We start from the raw sequence: 13,257 nt of genomic DNA, 5'->3' as shown, positions 1-13,257 counted from the left end.
TCCAGACCCAGATATGATCCTTATGTGGACAATACAGGATATGGATCAGGTGGAAGTGTAAAAGGGACACGTTTGGAGGTTTTGGTTCCTTGGAGGCTCATTCAATAATCACTCAAAAAAGAGAGCTGAAGAACCTCCATCTACTGAAGAGCTAAAATATCTAATGTAAAATTTGATTCATGAAAAACTGTCCTATAAGGGTTTGGGAAAAGTAGATACATTTTTTAACATTTGGATGGCATTTAAGGAAGGTATGGCTGAGATGTGAATGTTTCATTAGTTCATCAATTCACTGATCAGATTTAAATGTTAGGACAGAACTAATAAAATAATTTACAGGTTGTCACTTCATATAAGACATTTACTGATTTAGATGCATAAACATATTGAGTTATTAAAGTTTCTCCTGAATTTGACTATAAAACCTAATTGTCTTCCAACTTATAAAAGAAAGTAATTGGGTGATGTACATTTCAGATGCTCTAAGTAGTTTCCACGAGAGGCACAAGGTAGTGTGCAAACCGGGCTGTTTCCCTAACATTTTCTCGCTGAGTAGTTTCCAGGTATAAGTTATGCTTGAATACAAATGTTTTACTCCTAGAAATTCACGAGTAAGTCACAGTGAAGTTTTTTGGGGAAAATGTACCTATTCATAGTAGAGGCGTTGTCATTGGAGAGGGAATATTCTGGTGTAACTCACAGCAAGGATAATTGGGGAATTCCTCAATGCTTTCCTCACATTTAAATGTAATCCCTTATGAAGCTCCTATGCACCATTACTTAAATTTTCACTCATAGGATGAAGATGCACAAACATCCCTATGTGGATCAAGGGAGATAGACTGATTCATTGCAATATTCAACAGAATGCAGATCATTGAAAAAAGAATGGGATACAGCTGACTCAAGCTCAAAGGGCTAACAATGTATATTCTCTTTCAAGGCCAACACTCCCCAAACAATAAGTTCAATATGTCCTCTTGAACACATTTTTCGACCACATGCACCCCATCAAAGTCAAGGTAAGAAACCTGGGTATTATATGGAACACTTACCTGAATTTAGTTACCGTGGTAGAACGTCAATAAAACTTGCCTTTTTCCAATTTACACTCCTAAAAGGGGCCCTTCCACTTAGAAAACCGTGCAGTGGTAACCACACATTGGCTATAGCGGTTACATGTCAGAGTATTGCATGTAGTAATATTGTGCCCTAAATATCCTTTACAAAAATATTCAGCCATTAGGTGCAGATTCTTTCATGTTAACTCCAATGGTGGCGATATTTTGTCAACATTAATAAGAACACAATAGTGATGTTATATTGCATTCAGACAACAATATTCTAATACCATGACAGCATAGCAATGATCTGTATTTAGGTTTTTCAGCATATCACTTCAAAAGATTACAAAAATGCCCAGCATTCAGTGGCTGCCTGATCTTTGGACTAAAAATCCTGATTCAAACTAAGAATCTTTACCGTTCTACCACGGTAACTAAATTCAGGTAAGTGTTCCATATAATACCCAGGTTTCTTACCTTGACTTTGATGGGGTGCATGTGGTCGAAAAATGTGTTCAAGAGGACATATTGAACTTATTGTTTGGGGAGTGTTGGCCTTGAAAGAGAATATACATTGTTAGCCCTTTGAGCTTGAGTCAGCTGTATCCCATTCTTTTTTCAATGATCTGCATTCTGTTGAATATTGCAATGAATCAGTCTATCTCCATTGATCCACATAGGGATGTTTGTGCATCTTCATCCTATGAGTGAAAATTTAAGTAATGGTGCATAGGAGCTTCATAAGGGATTACATTTAAATGTGAGGAAAGCATTGAGGAATTCCCCAATTAGCCTTGCTGTGAGTTACACCAGAATATTCCCTCTCCAATGACAACGCCTCTACTATGAATAGGTACATTTTCCCCAAAAAACTTCACTGTGACTTACTCGTGAATTTCTAGGAGTAAAACATTTGTATTCATGCATAACTTATACCTGGAAACTACTCAGCGAGAAAATGTTAGGGAAACAGCCCGGTTTGCACACTACCTTGTGCCTCTCGTGGAAACTACTTAGAGCATCTGAAATGTACATCACCCAATGACTTTCTTTTATAAGTTGGAAGACAATTAGGTTTTATAGTCAAATTCAGGAGAAACTTTATTAACTCAATATGTTTATGCATCTAAATCAGTAAATGTCTTATATGAAGTGACAACCTGTAAATTATTTTATTAGTTCTGTCCTAACATTTAAATCTGATCAGTGAATTGATGAACTAATGAAACATTCACATCTCAGCCATACCTTCCTTAAATGCCATCCAAATGTTAAAAAATGTATCTACTTTTCCCAAACCCTTATAGGACAGTTTTTCATGAATCAAATTTTACATTAGATATTTTAGCTCTTCAGTAGATGGAGGATCTTCAGCTCTCTTTTTTGAGTGATTATTGAATGAGCCTCCAAGGAACCAAAACCTCCAAACTTGTCCCTTTTACACTTCCACCTGATCCATATCCTGTATTGTCCACATAAGGATCATATCTGGGTCTGGACCTACTCCTGTTTCCAGAGCAGTTAAAATAATGTTGAATACCTGTTGCTAATACTTTGGCATTCCCAAATTGTATTCATAGAGGAGCCAGAGCCATTCTTTCATCTTGTCCATTTATCTCCATACTCTGCCTATGTTTTATGGAGGAGCTGTTGCATATAGTGTAGTCTAAATGCTAAAAAATGTTGGATTCATCTTACATTTGAGCTTAATAGTAGATCATGCCTCTATTCAAATACTGTTGCCATCTAGTTTTAATGTTAGAATGATTGAATGGGACAGTTTCCAGCAATAAGTTGTAGAGCTGTGCTATGAAGCCACTGGATTCAAGCTATCCTGGCTGATGAGGGTTGAAACTCCGAAACTGGTCCTAGGATGCTTGTTTCCGGTCCAGGTAGGACCTGGCTTGGCAGTTCGGGCTGGACTGTTTCCATGAGGCACGAAACTTCCAATGGCTCCCTGTGCAAAATTCAAGATCATTTCACTCATCCCAAAAATGCCTAATGGACCTGCACCTATAAACTTCCAGGAGGAAACTAAAATACTAGGCATTATGCTGTCCGAGTTCAACAGTAAAAAAAACAATAAGCACCCCAAGAGCCAAAAGCAGAAGCAATAGACAGTGTACCGTAATGCCACCTCACATTTGAGGAGTTCATGGAACAGTTCTCACAGTGGTGCATAGTTAGGTTACTTCTTTAGTCCTGATGAGACCCGCAACATTTTGATCGGGTCGAAACGTCATAAAATAAACCCATGGTTATTGTTGGTGATTCAACCCATGTTAGTGCCTCATAAAGTTGTGGATAGGACTCTCATTTTCTAGTCACTATGTCATAACACAACTTTTGGGTGCAACCAGTGTTTTTATGTGATCCTATAGATACTGTGTTTCACATTATTGGAAATGCTTTGCATGCACTTATCGGTACAGAACCTTTGTATCACTATACAATACAATTTAAATTCTGTGAGAAAATAGTTTACCTTGTTTTTGAGTGTGCTATTTGACTAAATGCAAATTGTGTACATACTGTACTTTAACTTGGATTACCAGTGATACATTACACTTGGTTATTGAGGAAAGCATCACACAGGACCTTAATTGATGCATCATTGTGCTTACCCCATCCAGGCAGTTTATCGCCATTTGCACAGCCCCACAGCCGAGTCAATCTTAAGGGTTCTAAGCGCTAAACTGCTCCCGGCAGTGTCTTATGGTCACCTGGCTTTCCCTGGCAAAATGGATTCTTTTTTAGTGAAATATCATACAATGGCCTACAAGAAAATATTTTCGACTCCTCAGCATGCAAGGAGGACGAGGCTGAGACTCGAACTGGGCCTGGCAAGTGCAGATCTTCATTGCCTGGGAGACTTAATTAAATTCTACATCTACACTCTACGTGCACCAGCTCAATCCATGAAAGAACAATTGCAATCAGTGTTCACGGACGAACTCTCTCCTTGGTATAGACAGCTGCATTTGGCCATTTCCACATTAAAGATTGAAATCATCAACTTTTCTAATCCAATCATTTCCTTGTCAATGTGGAAAAAAACGATAAAAAGCCAAATTACTCCAGTGTCATTCGAGAGAGATGTTGCTCGGCTTCCCAAAAAACCACTCCTTGCAGCTTTGAATGACTCGTATATTAAGGGGAAATCTCAACCACATTTTAACTATTCTCTTCAACCACTGACTCGCAATAAAATCATTTACATGAGGCTGTTAGCCCTTCCAATTCCTGACTTTAACCCGCTGTGGGCTCGGAGGAATGGTCAGCTAACATGTAGGCTCTGCAATTATCCACATGAGACCTGGTTACATCTGTTATGTTGTTGCCCTCATCTTGCCAATGATCGCCGACGCCTACTGGTCCCAGTTTATCGGGAAAAGTTACTGAGACACTGCAGGGAAGCATCTGATTTGTGCTTCAGTAATAACTCAGCACAAGTTCTAGCAAGAGCTGGGAAGTTTGCCAACATTACTATAACTGCACTGCATAATGCCCAGCATTAAGAAACTGACAAGCTCTATTCTTAGTGCATATACGAATGTCGATGAAAGTTAAACCTTCTGTGATAAGCATTGTGACATTTTTGCTCCTGTCTTTTATACTACACAATTCTCTTTTTGACCAAATGGCCAATTGTGATGTATTGCCATTAACTTGAAATGCTGCGCTTTGGATTTGATATTTATTTTTGTATTACCAGATTTACAAATATGTATACAATCTTTTATTAACCCTTATATTTTAATCCTTGCATTTTATTAATATGATGTTTGCATGTTTTGGTTTTAATTAACTGTATAATAATAAACCTAAATAAGAAAGCTAAAGCAGTTTATACGGGTTAGTTCTTGTTCACAATATAATTCCTTTGAAGAGCTAGCACTGGCTATCAGAAGGTGCTTCAGTTGAAGCACAGGCAGTTCTGCAAGTGTTCACTTCCATTAAAGTGCAAGACATCCACGATAGAGCATACTTCTGTTGAATTGTAGGTCCTTCCTATCAATGGTTGCTACCATCAAACAGCAGGCGTTCCCTGACAGTGTATGTTTCCATCAGTATAAAGATAGTCCTTGTCAGTGTGTGCTTCCATCAAAGTGCAGGCACCTACAATCAGCAAGAGTTTCAAGTTAAGTTCAGTACTCCCTGCTAGTGTGTGCTTCTATCAAAGTGCAGGCACTCCCTGCAGTGCAGCTTTAGAAAAGGTCAAGAACTCAAGGCTGGTGTATGATTCCTTTGAAGTCTAGACATTCCCTGTGGGTGTGTGCTTAAGTTTAGGCACTTACCATCAACATGAGCTCCTGTTAAAATGCTGGTGCCAAGGGAGTGTGTGCGCTTTTTTGACCTTGTCACTGCAGTACCATTAAAATAATTTGAGCCATGCTGAGAAAAGTGCCTCTGGCACGAACATGCCTATACTGAGAGCCCTGGAGTGTACTCCATTGTGCGGCTAAGGAGGCACAGACCGGTCACCGCATGACTTTGAGTAATCGAGCCCACACAGGATCGCTGTAGTAGCCCCCTTAGTCAAAGTGAGTCGGAACTCATTTCCACTGTGTATTACTCCTGTTGTAGTTTTCCACTACTTTTTACCATCAGTTCCAATGATCAACTACTTTGACCGTTAAAACAAGCTTCTGTGTTTACAATTGTGCTTGACTGCGTGTGGGAGAAAATGTTACTTCTTTTCCCTGCTGCACCAAGTAATCATCTCACAGGCTTTTATTCCACTTTGAACTCTGATTACTCAAGATGATGATCAGCACTTGTCCCCTTTGTGTAAATATGTTAATTCACACTCTGTACAATAGAGGAATGTAGTTATTAAATAGGGCTGGGCTCGAAATGTAACAGAACACCTCAGTTTTTTTTACCACTTAAAAATGCACCAACTGTGAACTTGATGCACTGTCATGCTTGTAAGTCTAAAATTCAAATGAATAATATAGGGGACAGTAGACTTGAGTAGTCATATGTCTCTAACCTATATATTTCAATTGATCATCATTGAAAGAACAAGCTTCATTGTAAGCAATGGAAGCATATCCAGATGAGCTCTGTACAGATCAGCAAAAGATATTGATGGCTCATTTATGGAAACTGTTGCATTGCTCTGACAAAACAGCGATGCAACAGTTTTCACTGCATCCTCCTTGTGACACGATGGATGCGCCGTATTTATTGTATGGTGCTCCATTTCGCAAGGAAAGACAGACATGTAAGGAATCCTGATGTCTCTGTCAGCGCAAAAGTCACGCATTAATGGAGTTGTGTCGCAAGCATGATGCAACTCTAGCAATTTGTGACTGAATCAGGGCAAAATTATACTCAAAGCTCATATCCTCTGGTGAATTTCATAAATGCGACAACAGTCACCCTCCAACCAGTAAGTCAATATCGACAAAATAATTATTGACCCCAAATTAAAAAGAGACAACAGAGCAAGCAGAGGCGTTTTCGAGCATTACTAGGATTACGTTGTTGGATCTCAAAAACAGGGGGTCCATCCACCCCACTGTGGCACCAGAATCAGTGATGTCAACAGCAGAGGTCCATACATCCGGTCTCCGTATACCAAATTTGATGAACGAATCTCCATTGAATTTTGTTGTTCGATTTCTTGAAATTAACGTTTGCTGAATCTGGAAATGTGTTCATATTGTTTTTAAATGTGGTGCCCCTTTACTGTGTTTTACTCTTTGACACTACACTCTACACCACTCAAGTCTGGGCCACTCCACTCTACTCTGCACTGCTCCACTCTATGCTACTCGACTCTATGCCACTCTACTCTGCAAGACTGCACTCGATGCCACTGCTCTTTACAACCAATGCACTCTCCTCTGTACCAATTTACTCTACGCCCGTGCACTCTATGCCAATCCATTCTATGTCACTCTAATCTACTCTGCATCACTGCACTCTATGCCACTGCACTGTAGAACTGCACTCTACCCTGCACTACTCCACTGTACTGTGCACCACTCCACTCTACACCACTTTACTTCTACTCTGAAATAAATCTACTCTATGCCACTGCACTCAGCCCCACTCCACTCTGCGCCACTCCGGTCTACTCTACACTACTGCACTCCACACCACAATAACCTGTGCTGCACCACTCCCCCTACACATGCTACTCTACTTTGCACCAAACTACGTACATCACTGTACTTTACTCTAACCACTGCACTCTATACCAATGCCCTTTACACTACTTTACTAAAAACTAATGCACGCTATGCAACTGCACTGTACACTAGCTACTCTGCACCACTGCAGTATATGCCACGATACTCTACTCTGCAACACTCTCCACCACTGCACTCTACACTATTTTACTGTACATCACTGCACTCTACTCCACTCTACTCTGCAGCACTGTACTGTATGCAACTGCTCTCTACGCCACTCTACTCTGCACCACTCTATTTTACACCACTGCCTTTTACGGCAGTTTACTCTGCAAAACTGCACTCCCTGCCACTGAACTCTACGCCACTATATTCTATGCCACTGCACTCTACCGCACTGCACTCTATGCCACTGCAATCTACTCTGCACCACTCTACTCTATGCCACCCTATGCCAATGCACTCTACACCTGTACACTCTACACTACACTCTACTCTGCACCACTCTACTCTGCCACTGCACTCTATTCTATTCCAATTAACTCTACCCCACTACACTACACTCTAACCACTTTACACAAAACCAGTACAAGCTATGCCACTGCACTCTATGTCAACCTACTCTGTACCACTGCACTCTATGCGACTATACTCCACTCTGCACTACTCTGTTCTACACCCCTGTACTCTAAGCCACTCTACCCCATTGCACTCTACGTCACTGAACTCTATGCCACTGTATTCTAATCTGCACCACTGTAATCTATGTCACTGTTCTCTACACCACTTTACTCTGCACCACTCTACTCTACGTCTTACACCCTACTCCAATGCACTCTACTCCATTTAACTCTACACCAATGCACTCTACAAACTCTACTTTGCAACATTGAACTCTCTGCCACTGTACTCTCTGCCACTTTACTATGCGGCACTCTACTCTGCGCCACTGCGCTCAACTCTGCAACGCTTAACTATATGCAACTCTACTGCACTCTATGCCAATACACTCTACGGCAATACACTCTGCGTCACTACACTCTACGCTACTCCACTTTATGCCATTGCACTCTACCCTAATCTACGGTATGCCACTCTAATCTACTATGCACCACTGCACTCTATGACACTGCACCCTATGCCACTTCACTCTATGCCTCACTACTCTATTCTTCAGCCCTCTACTCTATGTTATGTTATGTTAACATAATTTGCTATAGCGCTCAACTCACCCAGGGGCATCTCGGCGCTGTTTTGGATCCTGACAGGAGTTGTGTATCAAATAAAATCAGAATAAGTATGTTTTTAGTAATTTCCTAAATTTAACATATGTGGGGATGGATCGCAGAGTTAATGGAAGTTTTTTTCAGTATTTTGGCTCGAGCTATGAGAAGGCCTTGCCCCCCATGTGTGTTTGGCGGATACAATGGACACGGTTTGTCGCTGGATGTGAGATTTCGCCTTGGGGCATAGGCCGTTAGCTTTTTTTGAAGGTAAAACGGACCTTTGCCTTTTAAGGCATTGAAGTTGAGGCAGCAGATCTTGAAATTTGAACATTTCTTTACTGGAAGCCAGTGCAGTTCCCTCAGTAGGGGCGCTGAGGGTGTTCCAGAAGGGCGGTTCAGCAAGAGCCTGGCCACCGCGTTCTGGACCACCTGGAGTTTGGAAAGCAGTGATTCACTAGCTTCTGCTAGGAGAGCATTTCCATAGTCCTGCCTGCTTATCACCATGGCCTGGACCAGCGTTCTCCGAACTGTCATGGGGAGGAAAGGAAAGATTCTGCACAGAAGGCTTAGATTGTAGTAGCAAGCCCTCATTATTGCTGCAGTCTGATCTTTCATCGTAAGTGCTAGGTCTTGGCCTAGAGTAAACATTAGCTGAGTGTCATCAGCATAAGATATAATCTCAAAGACAAAGGGCCTCATGTAGGAAGCCAAATACCGGTCGGTAACGGCCGATTTTCGGTAATTATACCGTTACCGACCGGTATTTTGGCCATTGGTATGTAGGGGGACATATTTTGCTTTCGGAATTTACCGAATCGGTAAAATTACCGATTCGGTAATAATACCGAATCGGTAATGTTACCGAATCGGTAACTTTTCCGAATCGGTAATTTTACCGATTCGGTAAATTCCGAAAGCAAAATCGAGATGTAGGGGGAGTGTGTGTGTGTGTTTATGAGTCGGTATTTACCACCAACTTATAGTTGGTGGTAAATAATGAATGTATGTGTAATTGCATTTTTACGCGCGTAGCAGTGTGCAATGTGGCATACATACATGCCCTTAGGGCATGTATGTGTGCCACATGTGCACACATGGCCGAATCAGGGGTGCAACAGGGTGTCAATGTGACACCCTGCCACCCTTGTATGTGTTCCCCCCATTACCTAATCGGTATTTACCGATTCGGTAATGAGGCATACCTTCCCATCAATGGGAAGGTATGCCTCATTACCGAATCGGTAAATACCGATTCGGTAATTACCGACTAGTAACGATTCGGTAAAAAATACCGACTCATTACCTACATACCAGTTACCACTTCTAAAATACCGATTCGGTATCGTTCGGTATTTTAGAAGTGGTAACTGGTATGCTACCTACATGAGGCCCAAAGTGTTTTGCAATCTTTGCTAACGGGGCCCTATAGATATTGAACAAGGTGGGGCTCAAACATGAGCCCTGCGGAACACCCTTGTCCAAGCTCATTTCACATGATGCATACAGGCCCAGGATGACAGTTTGCTGTCTATCTGTTAGGAAATGCTGAAGCCACTTTAGTGCCACACCCTGTACACCGATTTCCTGCAGCCTCTCCAAGAGCCTTGGATGAGAGATGGTATCAAAGGCAGCAGAGAGATCTAATAATATCAGTATAACAGGTATTCCTGCATCAACCCCCAATCTCAAGGAATCAGTCACAGCTGGAAGCTCTGTCTCTGTACTGTACCCAGGGCGAAAGCCCAATTGTGAGGGATCAAGGATATGGTTGGACTCAAGATAAGATCCCAACCGCATATTTATTAGGCCTTCAAGCTGTTTGTCCAGAAAAGGTAGCAGGGATATTGGGCGATTGCCATATATCCCACTCTACTATGCACCACTGTACTCTTTGCCACGGCAGTCTATGCCACTCCAATATAGGCCACTCCACTCTACTCAATACCACTCCACTGTACACCACTTCACTCTATGAAACGGCACTCTATGCCAATGCACTTTACTGTGCACCACACCACTCCATGCCAGTGCACTCTATGCCACTACTGTTTGCCACTGCACTCTATACCAATGCAATCTACACTACTCCACTCTACCCAGCAACACTCAACTCTATACCACTTCACTCTACTCTGAAAGAATATACTCTACACCACTGCAATATTTGCCACTGCCCTCAATGTCACTGTATTCTATGCCACTGCAATATACGCTGTGCCACTCTATGCCACTCTTCTTTACTCTGCACCACTCTACTCTATGCTACTGCACTCTACGCCACTCTACTCTAAATCATTGCACTCTACGCCAATGCACTCTACAACACTTTATTCAAAACCAATGCACTCTACAGCATTGCTCTCTACACTACTCTACTCTGCACCAATCTATTCTATGCCAATGCACTCTACACCCATGCAGTCTACGCCACTGCTCTCTATGTCACTCTACTCTGAAAGACTTCACTCTCCGCCAATGAACTCTATGGCACTCTACTTTACACAACTGCACTCTATGCCACTGCACTCTATCCATACCACTCAACTCTATGCCACTCTACTGCACTCTACACCAATGCACTCTACACAACTCTACTCATAATCACTCCATGCCACTGCACTCTACGCTTCTCTACTCTACATATCTTAACTACACCCTGCATCACTCCACTATACCCTGCCCCACAACGGTCTATGCCACTTCACTCTACTCCGAAACAATCTACTCTATTTATTTATTTTATTTATTTATTTATTGGGTTTGTATAGCACCTGAATCACCCCAAAGGGGTATCTCTGCGCTTGCGGACATACAGGAAAAAGCTGGCATGGCCGGGATTCTAAAACTGAGCAGTTTTCAGAGACTTTATGAACTGACGGTGGTCTGGGCTTTGCCTCAGCGAGGTGGGAAGCTGATTACAAAAGCAGGGAGCAAAATGCGAAAAAGCTTTACCGCCAGTCCTTGACTTCTTGACCCGAGGAACCACCAGCAGTGATTTGGAGCCAGAGCGGAGATCCCTAGATGGTATGCCACTGCACTCTATGCCACTCTAGTTCATTCTGCACCACTCCACTCTACTCTGCACCATCTACTCTATGCCACTGCAAGCTATGCCACTCTACTCTATGTCACTGAACTCTACGCCAGTGCACTCTGCATCACTTTACTTAAAACCAATGCACTCTACACCAATCTACTCTGCACCACTGTACTTTATGCCACGTTACTCGAGGCCACTCTAATCATCTCTACAACACTCCACTCTCCAACACTCCACTCCACGATACTCCACTCTATGTCGTTCTCCTCCAATGAACTCTACTCCACTCTACTCCACCCTACTCTACTCTACAACACTATACTCTATCCACCTCTAAAACAATATTGTACGACGCTTTACGCAACTCCCTCTATGTCATTCCATGCCACTTTACTCCACTCTATTTTATGACATACTACTCCACTCTACACCACTCCCCTCCACGCCTCTCTATGCTATTCCACCATATAACACTCTATGCCACTTCACTGTACAATACTCTACTCCACTCTATGCCATTCCACTCTATGGCAATCTACTCTACTTTATGTCACTCTACTTTTTAACACTCTACTCCACTCTATGCAACACTCTCTACGTCACTTCAATCTATGCCACTCAATGACACTCTATGCCACTCCACTTTATGGCACTCTACTTCACTCTGACACTCTACTTCACTCTACACCACTCAACTCTACCACACTCTACTTCATTCTACGCCCTTCCACTCTACAACACTATACGACACTCTACAACACTCTACTCCCTCCGCTACATTCCACAACACTCCACGCCACTCCATCAATCAATTAATCAGGGTTTCTAAAGTGCGGCAACTCTCCTGTGAGGCGTTGGGGGGAAGATGGGGGCTACTGATCCGTCCGTGCGCTGGGGTTCAGCCGAAGAGCCAGATCTTGAGATCCTTCCTGAATTGGGTCAGCGACGGGGATTGTCTGAGGTGGAGAGGCAGGGTGTTCCAGGTCTTGGCAGCGAGGTAGGAGAAGGCTCTGCCTCCGGTTCTAGTCTTGTGGGTCGTGGTATGGTGGCCAGACACAGTTGGGTGAAGCGGAGGTGTCTGGTGGGTACATGGAATGAGAGGCGGCGGTTCAGGTATACTGGTCCTGCATTGTGGAGGGCTTTGTAGGCATCCAGGACACTCCACTTCACCCCTCTCTATGCCACTTAATAAAACCCTACACCACTCAATGCCACTCTATGACTCTCTACGCCACTTTAGAACACTCCACTCTACTCCACAGCACTCCACTTTACAACACTCCACTCTATTGTCGATTGCCCGACTAACTTTTAGCCAAGCTGAACAGCAGCCACGCTGGTATACAACATGGCAAAAACATATTTCAAAGCAATTAGCTCTAGGATAGGTGAGACCTACTGGCTTTGTCAATGCTTGTTCTATGTGTTATGTGGAAGGCATCACACATAGAAAAAGGAAATAAAGATATTTCTCCTCGTTATGCCTGGGTCTGGGAGGAGTATCATTATGACACAATCTGGGAATGCACCAACACCCACACTCCGCCCATGGAACGCCTTCCCAACGCAGAGTAACACAATGCAGCAATTCGTACTACCTTGCGTTACTCTGGATTTACTAAGCCATGTACAATCACACAAGGTGGCTTTGCGTGGCTTAGTAAGTCTCACTGAAGGTCTTGCATTGCATTGCGTGATGCAAGAGCAATGCAAGAGTTTCGTAAATCTGGACCTTAATTTCCAAATTAAATCATTTATTTTAGCTCTAAGCAGCAATATCT

This window comes from Triturus cristatus, chromosome 8, assembly GCF_964204655.1.
Source record: "Triturus cristatus chromosome 8, aTriCri1.1, whole genome shotgun sequence".
NCBI lineage: Eukaryota > Metazoa > Chordata > Amphibia > Caudata > Salamandridae > Triturus > Triturus cristatus.
This window is presented reverse-complemented; position numbering follows the sequence as displayed.